We start from the raw sequence: 13,627 nt of genomic DNA, 5'->3' as shown, positions 1-13,627 counted from the left end.
CAGTCCAAGGGACTCTCAAGGGTCTTCTCCAACACCACAGTTCAAAATAGTCCCTTGAAAATTCCAGTGGACATTTTTTTGGAGGGTAGAAATTGACAAGGCTGATTCTTATATTCATATGGAAATGCAAGCAACCTAAAGTACCTAATAAAATTTTGAAAGAGAACAATGTTGGAAGATTTATTGTGAAGGTACAATAATAAGGGTAGTGTGGAACTGGCATAAACAGGTAGTCATTGGAACAGATTAGAGTTGAGAAGCAGACATACATGTCAGCTGATTTCAAAGGCTGAAATTTATTGTTAGTTATAAAGAGAACACAGTGGTAAGGGAATATTCTTTTCAATTAACAGTGCTGGGACAATTGTATATCCACATGAAAAAACAGAAAGACAAAAAGAACTTCAGCCCACACTATATACGAAAATTAGCTCCAAATGGATCACAGACCTAAATAAAACCTTAAAAGAAAACCTGGAAGAAGCATACAGGACATCTTTTGACCTAGGATTAGACAGAGATTTCTTGTATGTTCATTAACATATGGATCAAAAGCATGATTCAGAAAAGAAAAAAATTGAGAAATCAAATTTAATAAAAATTAAGAACTTCTGCTCTTCAAAAGTCACTCAAGATAATGAAAAGACAAATTACAGATAGGGAGAAAATATTTATAAATCACACATCTGATGAAAGACTTGTATCCAGAGCATTTAAAGAATCTCAAGATTTATTTATAAGAAAATAATCCTTCTCCCCTTGGGTAAAAGATTTAAGTAGACACTTTACCAAAAAAGTATATATTGATGACCAATTAAGTCCATGCTTATTAGTCAACATTAGTTATAAAGTAAGTGCAAATTAAAATCACAATGAGATACTATTGTACATCTAAAAGAATGTCTAAAATAAAAGTTACTGATCATATTGAGTGTTGGCAGGATATGTAGCAACTAGAACCCTCACACAGTGCCCATGGAAATGTAAAATGATGAAACAGTTTTGAAAACAGTTTGGCAGTTTCTTAAAAGTTAAACATACATCTACCAGATGATCCATCCATTCTACTTCTAGGTATTTATCCAAAAAAAAGAAAGCATATGTTCATGAAAAAAAGTGTCTAAGACTATTCATAGCTCTCTGTTTTGTAGTTGCCAAAAATTTCAGCAACTCAAATGTCTATGAACAGTTGAATGGATTAAAAAAATGTGGTATATCCATAAAATGGACCATTACTCAGGAATAAAAATTATCTATTGATACCTACAATGTGGCCGAATATCAGAGTAATTATTCTGAGTGAAAGAAGCCAGATGAAAAAAAGAGGATATATGATTCCATTTATAAAAAAATATGGAAAATGCAAGCTAAACTATAGTAATAGAAAGCTGAGAAGTGGCTACCTGTGAATGAGGTGAAAGTGGAGACAGGTAGGCATTTGGGATTCTCAAGTGGCATGAGTAAACAATATTCTGATTTAATGATGGTTTCAGACTGTATATGTCAAAATTTATACACTTTAAGCATGTAGAGGTTATGGTATACCAGCTATACCTGAATGAGGTTGTTGAGAAACAATAAAAATATATTTAAGCTACTTATATTTCTTAACAAAATAAATACCTGGATTCAAATATTTATACTTTTGTATATTAAAATTGTGACTCATTAAATAAGAGGGGTGCTCAGAACTCTCTGGGGGTTCTAGAAGATCACAGCATATAACTGATAGTGTTTATCTAACCTTTACATTATATCATGCTATTAATTAGGCAGGAATGCATTTGCCATAGAAAGTCCATGCCAAACTCAAAGACACATTCTGATTCAGGAGGTCTGGATTGGGTGAGACGAGGAATCTGCATTTTTAATGGGTCTTTTAAGATATTCTATTGCAAGTGAGTCATGGGCCACACTCAGAGAAATATTGGTCAAAATCTCAACAACAGTGGAATCTCCTCTCTCTCTTCCAGTTTGGCTTGTGTTTGGTTCTCCATAGGCTAACTGACTTATTCTTGTTGTTGTTGTTCGGTTGCTAAGTCATTCATATCTTACTCTCTGCAACTCTATGGACTGCAGCACACCAGGTTTCCCTGTCCTTTACCATCTCCTGGAGTTTACTCAAACTCATGTCCATTGAGTCAGAGATGCCATCCAACCATCTAATCCTCTGTCATCACCTTCTCCTCCTGCCCTCAATCTTTCCCAGCATCAAGGTCTTTTCAAGTGAGTCAGTTCTTCGCATCCAGTGACCAAAGTATTGGAGTTTCAGCTTCAGCATCAGTGCTTCCAATGAATATTCAGAATCGATTTCCGTAAGGATTGACTGGTTTGATCTCCTTGCAGTACAAGAGACTCTCGAGAGTCTTCTCCAACCCCATAGTTCAAAAGCATCAATTCTTCAGCACTCGGCTTTCTTTATAGTCCAACTCTTATATCCATACATGACTACTGGAAAAACCATAGCTTCGAGTAGATGGACCTTTGTTGGCAAAGTAATGTCTCTGCTTTTTAATATGCTGTCTAGGTTGGTCATAGCTTTTCTTCCAAGGAGCAAGTGTCTTTTAATTTCATGGCTGCTGTCACCATCTGCAGTGATTTTGGAGGCCAAGAAACTAAAGTCTCTCACTGTTGCCATTGTTTCCCCATCTATTTGCCATGAAGTGATGGGACCAGATGCCATGATCTTAGTTTTCTGAATGTTAAGTTTTAAGCCAGCTTTTTCACTCTCCTCTTTCACTATCATCTAGAGACTCTTTAGTTCTTCACTTTCTGCCATAAGGGTGGTGTCATCTGAGTATCTGAGGTTATTGATATTTCTCCCAGCAATCTTGATTCCAGGTGGTGCTTCATCCAGCCTGGCATTTCGAATAATGTGCTCTGCATATAAGTTAAATAAGCAGGGTGGCAATATACAGCCTTGACGTACTCCTTTCCCAATTTGAAACCAGTCTGTTGTTCCATGTCTATGTCTATTAACAGATGTCAATGAACATATTTCTATGTCTATGAACATGTCTATTGTTCAGACAATAGAAGGCTGAGCCTTTGGAGACTCGGCAGAGACATTCTTGGGCTTTGCTTACCTACTGGCTTAGGTGTCAGTAGTTCCCTTTTGAGTTTCAAAGACTTCCTCCTACAGCTGCCCTTGAGGGCTGTATAATTTGTTAGTTGCTTAATGGATCAAATCATTCTTCTACTTAAAACATTTGGGAGGCTTTCCATGGCTGGCAGGATTAAAATCAAACTCCTGACCTATAGCTTCTGTGTGATCTCCACCCTAACTGCCCCTCCTATTGCTCCACCACCAAGTGCCAGCCACCCCTGGACTTGGCTCTTAGTATTTAAACATACCAAGAAGTCCTTTCTCCCCTCAGACATCTGTCATGCATTTTCTTCTTCCTAAAAGTTTTCTTTGGCTGCAATATGGCTGGTTTCTTTCATGGTTTATGCTTCATCAAAATGTCACCTCCTAAGGAAAACCTTTCCTGACCACACTTCCTGGAGATGGCTCTCTTCTCTCTAGTTATTCTTTGTCCCATCTCTTATCACAAGTTGTATATTTCTTATTCAACTTTTTATGTTCTCTTCATTAGGATGTAAGCTCTATTAAGGTAGGGTGATGTCTGGTTTGCTCACTGTAATATCATCATTATTGGTAGAATAATGAATTGCTCCTCCAAGATCCCCTAATTTTTGCAAACACTATGTCAACGGGCTAGATAGAGTTCTTACAGCTGAAGGTCTTGGCCATCAGTATTTTCAAAATTGTTACTAAAGCACAACAAAGCAGGGCGAAGCATTCAGTGTGGATAGAGGACAGCAAATATACATTTGCTACCAAACAAACTTCCTGGTTGTGTTCACCCAGGAGTCAACTCCCACTGTGGAGAGATAAGAAAATGGGTTCAAAAACGGAGTTCAGGGTTTAGGTGAGTCCCGCTCGGCTTTAGTCCTCTCTGGTTTTGATAGGACTCCAAGCAGGACTGGGCTCCTGGCAGTTTGGCTGGGGTAGGTCGTGGTCAGGTGATCTGTGCCTTACTGGCTTTTACAAGAAGATAGGAAATGAGTGAGTGTTTTTGCGCTTGCAGCGTGGAGAGCACCATATTTGTATGTAAGCTCTGAAGCCAGAAAGGCGGGTCATGGTCATGACTGCTCCATTTTACTACTGAGTTTGACATTTAAAATTAATGAAGGCAGGAGTCTAATGGGCGGTGTCACTATGTGCCACAGGAAGCTCTGATCCCGAGAGGTAAAAGCTGAGCTGCCTTGAAGAAGATACATTTCCTTTCTGGAATCTCTTTGACTCCACACTTTTTCTCTCAAAACATTTTCCACCTTACTTCCAGTTGTTTTCTCTTGGTTTTTTGGTTGCTTCTCGTTTCTCTCATTTTTCCTAGATTTTCCCCTTCATATCCAGCTCTATTTTATAGTTTCTCTCTCTCCATCTCTTTCCTCTCTATCTCTGTGACTCAGCTCATGTCCTTTTCAGCTTTCTTCACCTTCTTCCTTTACTTGTCTTCATTTAAGATGATCCTATGATGCCAGGGGCATTCTTCTATCATCACTTTGAACCTAGTTCAATGGTAACTGGCTATATTAATATATATGTGTATCTGTTTAAAATGATATACTTTCCTGGTTAATTGAATATATTTAGCATTGTGAGATGTTCCTCTTTATCTCAAGGAATGATTTTTGCAATAAATTCTTCTTTGATATTAATAATTTAGCTATACAAACTTTATTTTGGTTAGTATTTGCATAGTTTTTTTCCCCCATCTTTTCTTTTCAACCTTTTTGCATGATCATATTCAATCAGTGTCATGTAGGTAATATTTTTGGGTTTTTATCCTAATAGTCTTTCTCTTTTAATCAGAACATTTTATGCATTTTCCTTTTAAAGTATTTATGGATATATGGGTTTAAATATACACTCTTATATTTGTTTTATATTTATCTTACCTATAGTATTCCATGCTCTCTCCTTTCTTTTGATTTTTTAAATTATTTTCATTTTCTATTAGCTTGATACATTTTTTATTATAGTTATATTTTTGGTAATAACTATAGTAGTTACTCAAGAAATTTATACAAACATGCTTGACATAACAAGTATAAAATAAGAATGTTCATCATTTACTAGTTAAAGCAAAGACCCTAGAATAGTATATTTTTCCTCTTTCAACTTTTATGTTATTATTATTATTTTTAATTTATAGATACTTAAAATCTTATAAAACAAAATTGTTACTGTTTTGTATAGCAAGTACTCATTTAACTTACATATTTGCTGTTCCTGTTACTCTTCATATCTTCCTGCATCTTTAAGCTTTCACAATGGAATCATTTTCCTATGTATAGACATTTCCATTAGTTAAAGTCTACTGAAAAATTCTCTGTTATTGTGAAAAATATCTTGATTTCACTATTTTTCAAGGATATTTTACCTGAGTATAGGCTTTTAGGATGGCAGGTATTTTCTTAGCACTTTTAAGATATTATTAACATTATTGTCAGGCTTGTGCTATTCTGATGGGAAGTCAGATTTGTGAGTTCTATTGTTACTTCTGTAATTTTTCTTGGTTTAATTTAAAGATCCTTCTTTTTTGTTAATCACTTTTTATTTTCTGATGAGCAGATATTAAAAAAAATTATATCCTGCTTAATAGTCATAGTAAGTGCTTCTTGAATTTATGCTTCTTTGTGTATTTCAGCAGTTTTGGAAAATGCTTTTAAATATTGCTCTTCCTCCATTCTCTCTCTCTTCTCCTTCTATGACAGGAGTTATATTACTTAGACCTTTTCTTCTCATGCAATAAGTCTCAATTTATTGTATACTTTTTTCTCTATTTTCCATCCTTTTGTCTTTCAGTGCTTTGTTTTGGACATCTTCTGACTTATTTTGTAGTTCACCAATTAACTTTTCAGTTGTATTTAATCTGTTGTTATAATCTTCCATTTATTTAAAATTTGTAATTATTATAGTTTTTATACTGTATTTTTTAGTGTCATTATTTCCATATTTTTAAAGTGGTTTTCAGTTGTTTGTTAAAACTGTCCATTTTGGCTTTAAATTTTTTGAATATATTAAGTAAGCATAGTTATTTTAAAGCCTGTGTCTGATAACTATTTTCTGGGTCATACTGTATGTTTGGTTGTTTTTGATTGAATACCAGGTATTGCATATGAAAAAAAAATTAGGGTTAATTTGAGGCTTAGCATAATGGTATCTTACTCTAAAGAGGATTTAATTTATTCCTCACTGGAAGCTATGCCCTTGAAAATCCAAGATCACCTTAATCTAATCAGTGTGGATGGGTCAAACATGGCTCCTGGTCCCTGGGAGGACTGGTTGATTTTCGATTCAACCTTACATTTAGGATAAGGTTGTGTCCCTTTAGTGTCCTAACCCCAAGCTTAAGGATTTGCTAGTTCCTCTGTCTTGGTGGGTCCTAAACTTTTTTTCCCCCTCTTTGCAAGACAGTCCATCAGAAGGTCTATTAAGTTTCATACTTCTCAGCCATGTATCCTAGAGTTGGCTCAGACCCCGGAGTCTGGGTAGAAATAACCTCAAATGCCAGAACTACGGTTCTCTGGGTTTTCTTTTATTTTGGGGCTAGGTCCTGCGATTCTAACCTGTCTTAAAACATTTCCAATTTCAGATACTTTTTATATATTGCCCAGATTTTCTGGTTGTTCTCTTCATGAAGTTTTGTCCAAATTTTCTAGTCTGCCAATACAAGTAGGCACTGCTATTATGTTGCTGTGTAATCCTGGACAAATCATTTCCCATCTCTGGACCTCAGGTTTCATATCTATTTGATAAAAAAGGTTAGACTGGAAGACATTCCCAAGCCATCTCTCAGCATTATTCTTGATCTGTAGTCTGTATGCATGAGACCTGTGGGTTAGACTGTCAGTTTTTAGGGGGATGGCTTAGTTCTGCCTGCATAGTGCTGGCATCCTGCCCAACCTGGTCAAGGTAACTAGAAAGGCTTTGGAATGATGACAATGAACATGTTTGCTGCTTTGGGGAGATTGAAAACATGTACTATAATGCTAGAACACAGCTAGCTTGCAATAAATACTCTACTTTCCATACTGGTGTGAAATGTAGGCAGGAATGTTTCATTTTTTCTCTCACCCCAGAAATAGGAAGGATTCCCCAGGGTTATTTATCACAGTCAGAGGGAGACAAATAAAGAACAGGGATGTTGTTAATTTACTCAGACTCCAAACTCAAAGTCCCTTTGATGGAACAGGGGCACTGGGAGAGCCCTGATGTAAGAGTTCTGGTGAACCATCTGGAGGGTCTGCCACTCATCTTAGTCTACATGAGCACAGACACCCGCCCCCCCCCTCCCCCCGCCAACACACACACCCACCCACCCCAAACATGTGTGCCTAATGATGACCACATTACAAATGGACACATATGGTGGAAAGAGTTTCCAATAGGAATTTCAAAGCACTATCACTTTCATTCTAAAGGGATAATTTAGTTCATTTTGCCTCTGGTTCTTCATTTTAAAGAGTGGTTAGAATATCATCAGTATTTTATATACTCTTGTACCATTCCAGCTCTCAGGAAAAGTTCTTGCAGTACTACATTAACTCCTTTTGGGTTAAGAATGAGGAATCTGGGGCTAAATAGCCTAGGTTCAAATTCTTCCTCCTCTATATACAAGCGGTTGAATGTGGGACAATGTTCCTGCTTCATAGGTCTGTTGTGAGGATTAAATGAGTTTCTTTATATGAAGTGTGTGAGCTGTTTGGTGAGCTGTTCTTCGGGAAAACTGATATATTGGCCCTTCTGTGCTTGCATCTCTGAGTGTGTAATCCACAAGGCTTGAGGTAAAGTGAAATGGGTAGAGTGCTGGATTCAGGGTCATGAGACCTGCTGTTGTGTTAGATTAGTTTTTAGATTAATTTCCAAAAGGTTTGGACCCCAGTTCAGCCCTCAAACCTTGCCTGTAACATAGGACAGTTACATGCTCATCTACTTCACAGGGTGGATCTCAGATGAAGTGATGGATGTAGACATTTTTGCAAAAGCACTAAGTGCTGTATAAATGTGAGGGCCTGTCACTAATGGTGATGGAAGGGCCATGATCCTTTGTAGGGATGGATTAAATGGAGAGGCTGCAGGAGAAGTGGAAGGAAGGGTGTGGTTCCGACGTTTTACTTAAGCTTGTTCCTTTTCTGCAAAACTGGAGTCTCGGCATTCCCAGTACATGAGCTATCCTGCTGGGCTATCTGTGGGTGGGATTCTGATGGTCTCTTAGGATAAGTTTTGTGTTCCATTTCTCTTCTCTCAAGGTCTTGTCCTGGAGACTTTGAACTTGGTGTTTGGCATTGTGTCTATTTGACCCGGCAAGGTAATGCCAGACCCTGGCTCTCTGGAGTGAGCAGGAGGGTTAAAAGCCCCTCTGGAGTGACAAGGTGGACAGTAACTGTAGCATGGGAAGGACCAGGTATTGGGGCCAGACAGGGTGTGGTCAGAGCCAGGTCAGGATAAGCGATATATTAGTTTTCTCTGGCTGTAGTAACACACTACCAAACAGAGTCTTCTCTTACAGTTCTGGAGGCTGGAAGTCTGAAATCACTGTCAATGGGTCAAAATCAACTAGTCAGTAGTCTCATGCATCCATCAAGGGCTTTTAGGGATAAATCTGCTCATTGCCTCTTCCAACAACTGGTGACTGGTTACAGGTATTCCTTGGTTAGTGACCATGTTGTTCTAGTCTCTGCCTCCATGGACACATTGCTTTCTTCTTTTCTGTCTTTCTTCTGCCTCTTTCTTCAGTTCAGTTCAGTTCAGTTGCTCAGTCATGTCCGACTCTTTGCGACCCCATGGACTACAGCACACCAGGCCTCCCTGTCCATCACCAACTCCTGGAGTCTACTCAAACTCATGACAATCGAGTCAGTGATGCCATCCAATTATCTCATTCTCTGTCGTCCCCTTCTCTTCCTGCCTTCAATCTTTCCCAGGATCAGGGTCTTTTCCAATGAGTTGGCTCTTCGCATTGGTGGTCAAAGTATTGGATTTTCAGCTTCAGCATCAGTTGTTCCAATGAATACCCAGGTCTGATTTCCTTTAGGATGGACTGGTTGGATCTCCTGGCAGTCCAAGGGACTCTCAAGAGTCTTCTCCAGCACCACAGTTCAAAAGCATCAATTCTTCAGCATTAATTTCCAGCATCCATACATGACTACTGGAAAAACCATAGCTTTGACTAGATGGACCTTTGATGGCAAAGTAATGTCTCTGCTTTTTAATATACTGTCTAGATTGGTCATAACTTTTCTTCCAAGGAGCAAGAGTCTTTCAATTTCATGGTTGCAATCACCATCTGCAGTGATTTTGGAGCCCCCCAAAATAAAATCTGTCACTGTTTCCACTGTTTCCCCATCTATTTGCTATGAAGTGATGGGACCAGATGCTATGATCTTAGTTTTCTGAATGTTAAGTTTTAAGCCAACTTTTTCACTCTCCTCTTTCTTAGGACACTTTTTATGGCATTTAGGGTCTACTCAGATAATCTAGGATAATGTCTTCATCTCACAATTCTTAATCACTATCTGCAAAGACATCTCCCCCACAAAGGTAACATTTATAGATTCTAGGGATTAGAATGAGGCTGTCTCTTGAGGGGAGGTATCATTTGGGAGGCCATAGTGAAAGCCGGAGACAGGCCCACACAGGAGATGCCCAGAATGGAGGCATTAGTCATCAGAGGACCTGTCTCAGTGGGGAGAAGAAATTAGGCAAGATGGGAAAGAAACATACCTACAGGGTAAATAATAAGGAAACCTTTATAACTGCCTGAATTACAATAGACACTGAATGAAATAATGATTTTCATCAGATACCTACTAGGTGCTAGGTACTGTTCTAAGGAGGCTGGAAAGAAAGCAACACGAAGTTTGCTTTCATTTGTAGTGAATGAATGAATGAATAACTGAGGATATTCCTTGCTCAGCAAGGAAGGTCTTTGTTTCAGGTATCAAGACCATCAAGAAGAGCGGTCCGAGGATGTGCAGTTAGAAATCATAGCAGGTGCTCTGGCTGGAGTGGGGTGTGTGCAGTGGAAGAAGGCCGGCCATCACACATTTGGAGGAGGGGAAGGGGTATATTTCGCTGAGTGGTTCTTGGCCCAAGCTGCACATTGATCATCTGGGATGCTTTAATCAAATGCCTGGACCAACCCTCAGAGATGCTGATTCAGTTGGTCAGGGTATCGAAGTAGTGTAGCCTCCCCAGGTGATTCTAATGTGCAGCCAGGGATAAGAACCAGGGTTCTTATTTGTACTGGTTCTTGTTTCTTAACTTTGTTCTTATTTCTTACTTCTCTTTGTGCTGATTGCCTTATGATTTGGAGCCAGATCTGGCATGGCAACCCACTCCAGTACTCTTGCCTAGAGAATCCCATGGACAGAGGAGCCTGGTGGGCTGCAGTCCATAGGGTTGCACAGAGTCAGACACTACTGAAGGGACAGCACGCACACATGTTGGCAACAGAACAAGGCTCAATGAGTGCCTTTAAGTTGTGTGATCTAGGGCATATTATGTAACTTCTCTGGGTCTCCATTTACTCATCTATAAAATGAGGATAGTAATATTTATACATCTCTGTAAGGATTAAGGAAGAAAATATTTGCAAAGGGCCGACTGTGATGCTTGGTACATGGTGAATACTCACATGTGATCCTTAAAAATTTTCACTAAGTTAGGGATTATTTGTGCCCATTTTATAGATTTGGGAATTGAGGATTAGACACATCCAGTTAACTTGTTCAGAGCCACATTATTAGCAAATTTAGCCCAGACCTCCTTTTATGACCTAATTCTACCCACTATTGTAATAGTGGTGTGTTAAAGCCCAGCCACCCCACTCTTTCCCCTTGACCTCTGTGGCTATGAATGAGCTGGCCACTGCTGCTGCTGGTCTGTTAAGACCCTGGTTTCCCCTCAACACCTAGGAATTTAGGGTGGGAGAGAAGCCTATGTCACCATCCCTCTTGGCTCCATCTCTTCTCTAAGATAGAGTAGACGTAAGAATGGCTCAGTTGGTAAAGCATCTGTCTGCAATGCAGGAGACCTGGGTTCGATCCCTGGTTTGGGAAGATCTCCTGGAGAAGGAAATGGCAACCCACTCCAGTATTCTTGCCTGGAAAATCCCATGGACAGGAGCCTGGTAGGCTACAGTCCACAGGGTCCGCGAAGAGTCAGACACGACTGAGCGACTTCATGTCTTCTAGAAGAATGCTGTAGGCTAAATAACAACCCTCTAAAAATATCAGGTCCTAATTCTTGGAACCTGCCATTATTTTATATGGCAATGTCTTTGCAGGTGTGATTAAGGATTTTGAGATTAGAAAGTTGTTCTGAATACTGCAGGTGGGTGGGTGGGAGGGGCCTAAGTACTATCACAAGTGTCCTAATATGAAAGGCAGAGAAAAGGCTCAAGAGGAAGGGCATATATATATATATATCTGTGTGTATATAGTTTTGACTCATTTGCATTGTTATATGACGTAAACGGACACAACATTGTAAAGCAAATTTTGTGGCCCAGTTAAAAACCATTGTAAACCAATTAAAAAGTAAAATAAAAAATAAAATTAAAAAGGCAGAAAGAGTTTTGGCACACATACAGAGGAGAACAAGATGTGACTCTGGAGGCAGAGATTGGAGTATTGTGGTCACAAGCCAAGGAATGCCTGCAGCTGCCAAAATCTGGAAGAATGGATTCTCTCCTCCTCTCCCTGAAGCGGGTTTTGGCCCCATGTTACTAGTTTTGGACTTATGGCCTGTAGAACTGTGAAAGAGTAATTTCTGTTGTTTTGAACCACCTGGTATGTGGTAATTTGTTACAGTAGCCATAGGGAAGTAACACTCGAGGTTCTCTGTGGGCACCCCAGTTCTCTCTGTGTGTGGGCGTTACTCTCAAGTCCCAGTGAACCCAGGAGGGGTCTGCTTGGATTTTTTTGGGTGCCTGGTTGCTGTGCCAGCAGGCAGCTGGTGCTCTTGTAGCACGGGAGCAGGAGAGTTCACCTCATCCTCATACCCCTGTCCTTTCCGACCAGCCAAGCCTCTGGCCGGGAGCGGATATGAGTCGGTTATGACTCTCCTGCCGGAGGAGACAGACAGCCTCTCTAAGAGGTGGGGTAGGGTGCAGAGCCACAGGGACTGATGGCTCCCATTCCCTGCCTGCTTTTTGGCATTGAGGGTCCCCGGCTCAGTTCACCCCCGTCTTACCAGCCTTGTTGCTCAAGGGCAGGGACTTTCTGGAACAATTTTACTCAGTGCACCAGGAACAAAGGAGAAACCAAATGCCTTGCTTAGGAGCGACCCATATGGAGGAGGCAAGGCTAGGCCCAGTGACAGGATAATTGCTTAAATATCTGCTCTAAGTATAAAGGCAGACTCTACCTCCAGCTGGAGTTCAAGTTCCCACAGGTCATGAAAACAAAGAGGGGAATGGGAGAATTAAAGAGGAATAGAAATGGAAATGATTAGGAAAGATTGCCACTACTTACAGTGGGGGAGGTGGGGAGATGGGAATTAACCCTTTTGGGGTTGTGCAGTAGGGTGTGGGCTCCCAGCTCTTGGGAAAGCTGGAGGCCTGAGCCTGCGGGTGACATGCTCTGCTCCAGGGCAGCTCTCCCAGGACCCAGAGAAGAGACGGGTGGGGCTTGTTCAGGCGCTGGGCTGTGGGCAGTGTGACTTGGTAATGGCTTTGAGTGGCGGGACTGAGTCTGTGGGCAGCACATTCAGGTTTCAATTTATCACAATCCCTCCTTTTTCGCTCTCCTCTCCTGGTGGCGATGCCTCCTCATGCTTCATGTTTCTGCTGACCCAGCTTTCTGACACCCCTTCGGTGGGGTGGGCATGCCCTGTCCTCACTCCCACAGCATCCTGTTTCTTCTTTGCAATCCTCAGTATGTTGATAATTGTTAAATTAATTGTAGTGATCTTATCTCCTCCATTCTAAGAAGCACACATTTTCACCTTTTCACAGTTCTGAATTAGGTCCTGTCTCACAATCAGTCAGCAAATTTAAGGGATGTATTAGACATGGCTCCCCAGAGAAATAGAACCTATAGGATATATATCAATATATCCTGTTACATATTATATCCTATCTATACATTTATATCCTATGTCTGTCTCTGTGTATATATAGAGAGATTTTTTGGCTCATGTGATTATGGAAGCTGGCAAGTCTAAAATTCGTGGGATACAACAGCAGGCTAGAAACTCCGGCAGGATTTTTGTGTTGCAGTCTTCAGGCACCGTTTCTTTTTCTTTGGGAAATCTTTACCCTTAATGCCTTCATCTGATTGGGTCTACCTATATTATAGGGAGTAACCTGCTTTACTTAGAGTCAACTGATGGTAAATATTGATCATACCTAACAATGACCTTCACAGCAATATCGAGACTAGTGTTTGATTAAACAACTAGATACCATAGCCTAGCCAAGTTGATACATGGAATTAACCACTACAGTGGGGGTAGCCGTTTGTTTGTTTTTTTGGCTTATTCATTCCCTCCTCCAAAATATCTAGTGTAAAAGTGTGTACAGTCTTCCTGAATGTCTGAAGAATTGGGCTA

Source organism: Cervus canadensis, chromosome 5, assembly GCF_019320065.1.
Source record: "Cervus canadensis isolate Bull #8, Minnesota chromosome 5, ASM1932006v1, whole genome shotgun sequence".
Lineage (NCBI taxonomy): Eukaryota > Metazoa > Chordata > Mammalia > Artiodactyla > Cervidae > Cervus > Cervus canadensis.
The sequence above is the reverse complement of the archived record's forward strand: the minus strand, read 5'-3'. Positions refer to the sequence as shown.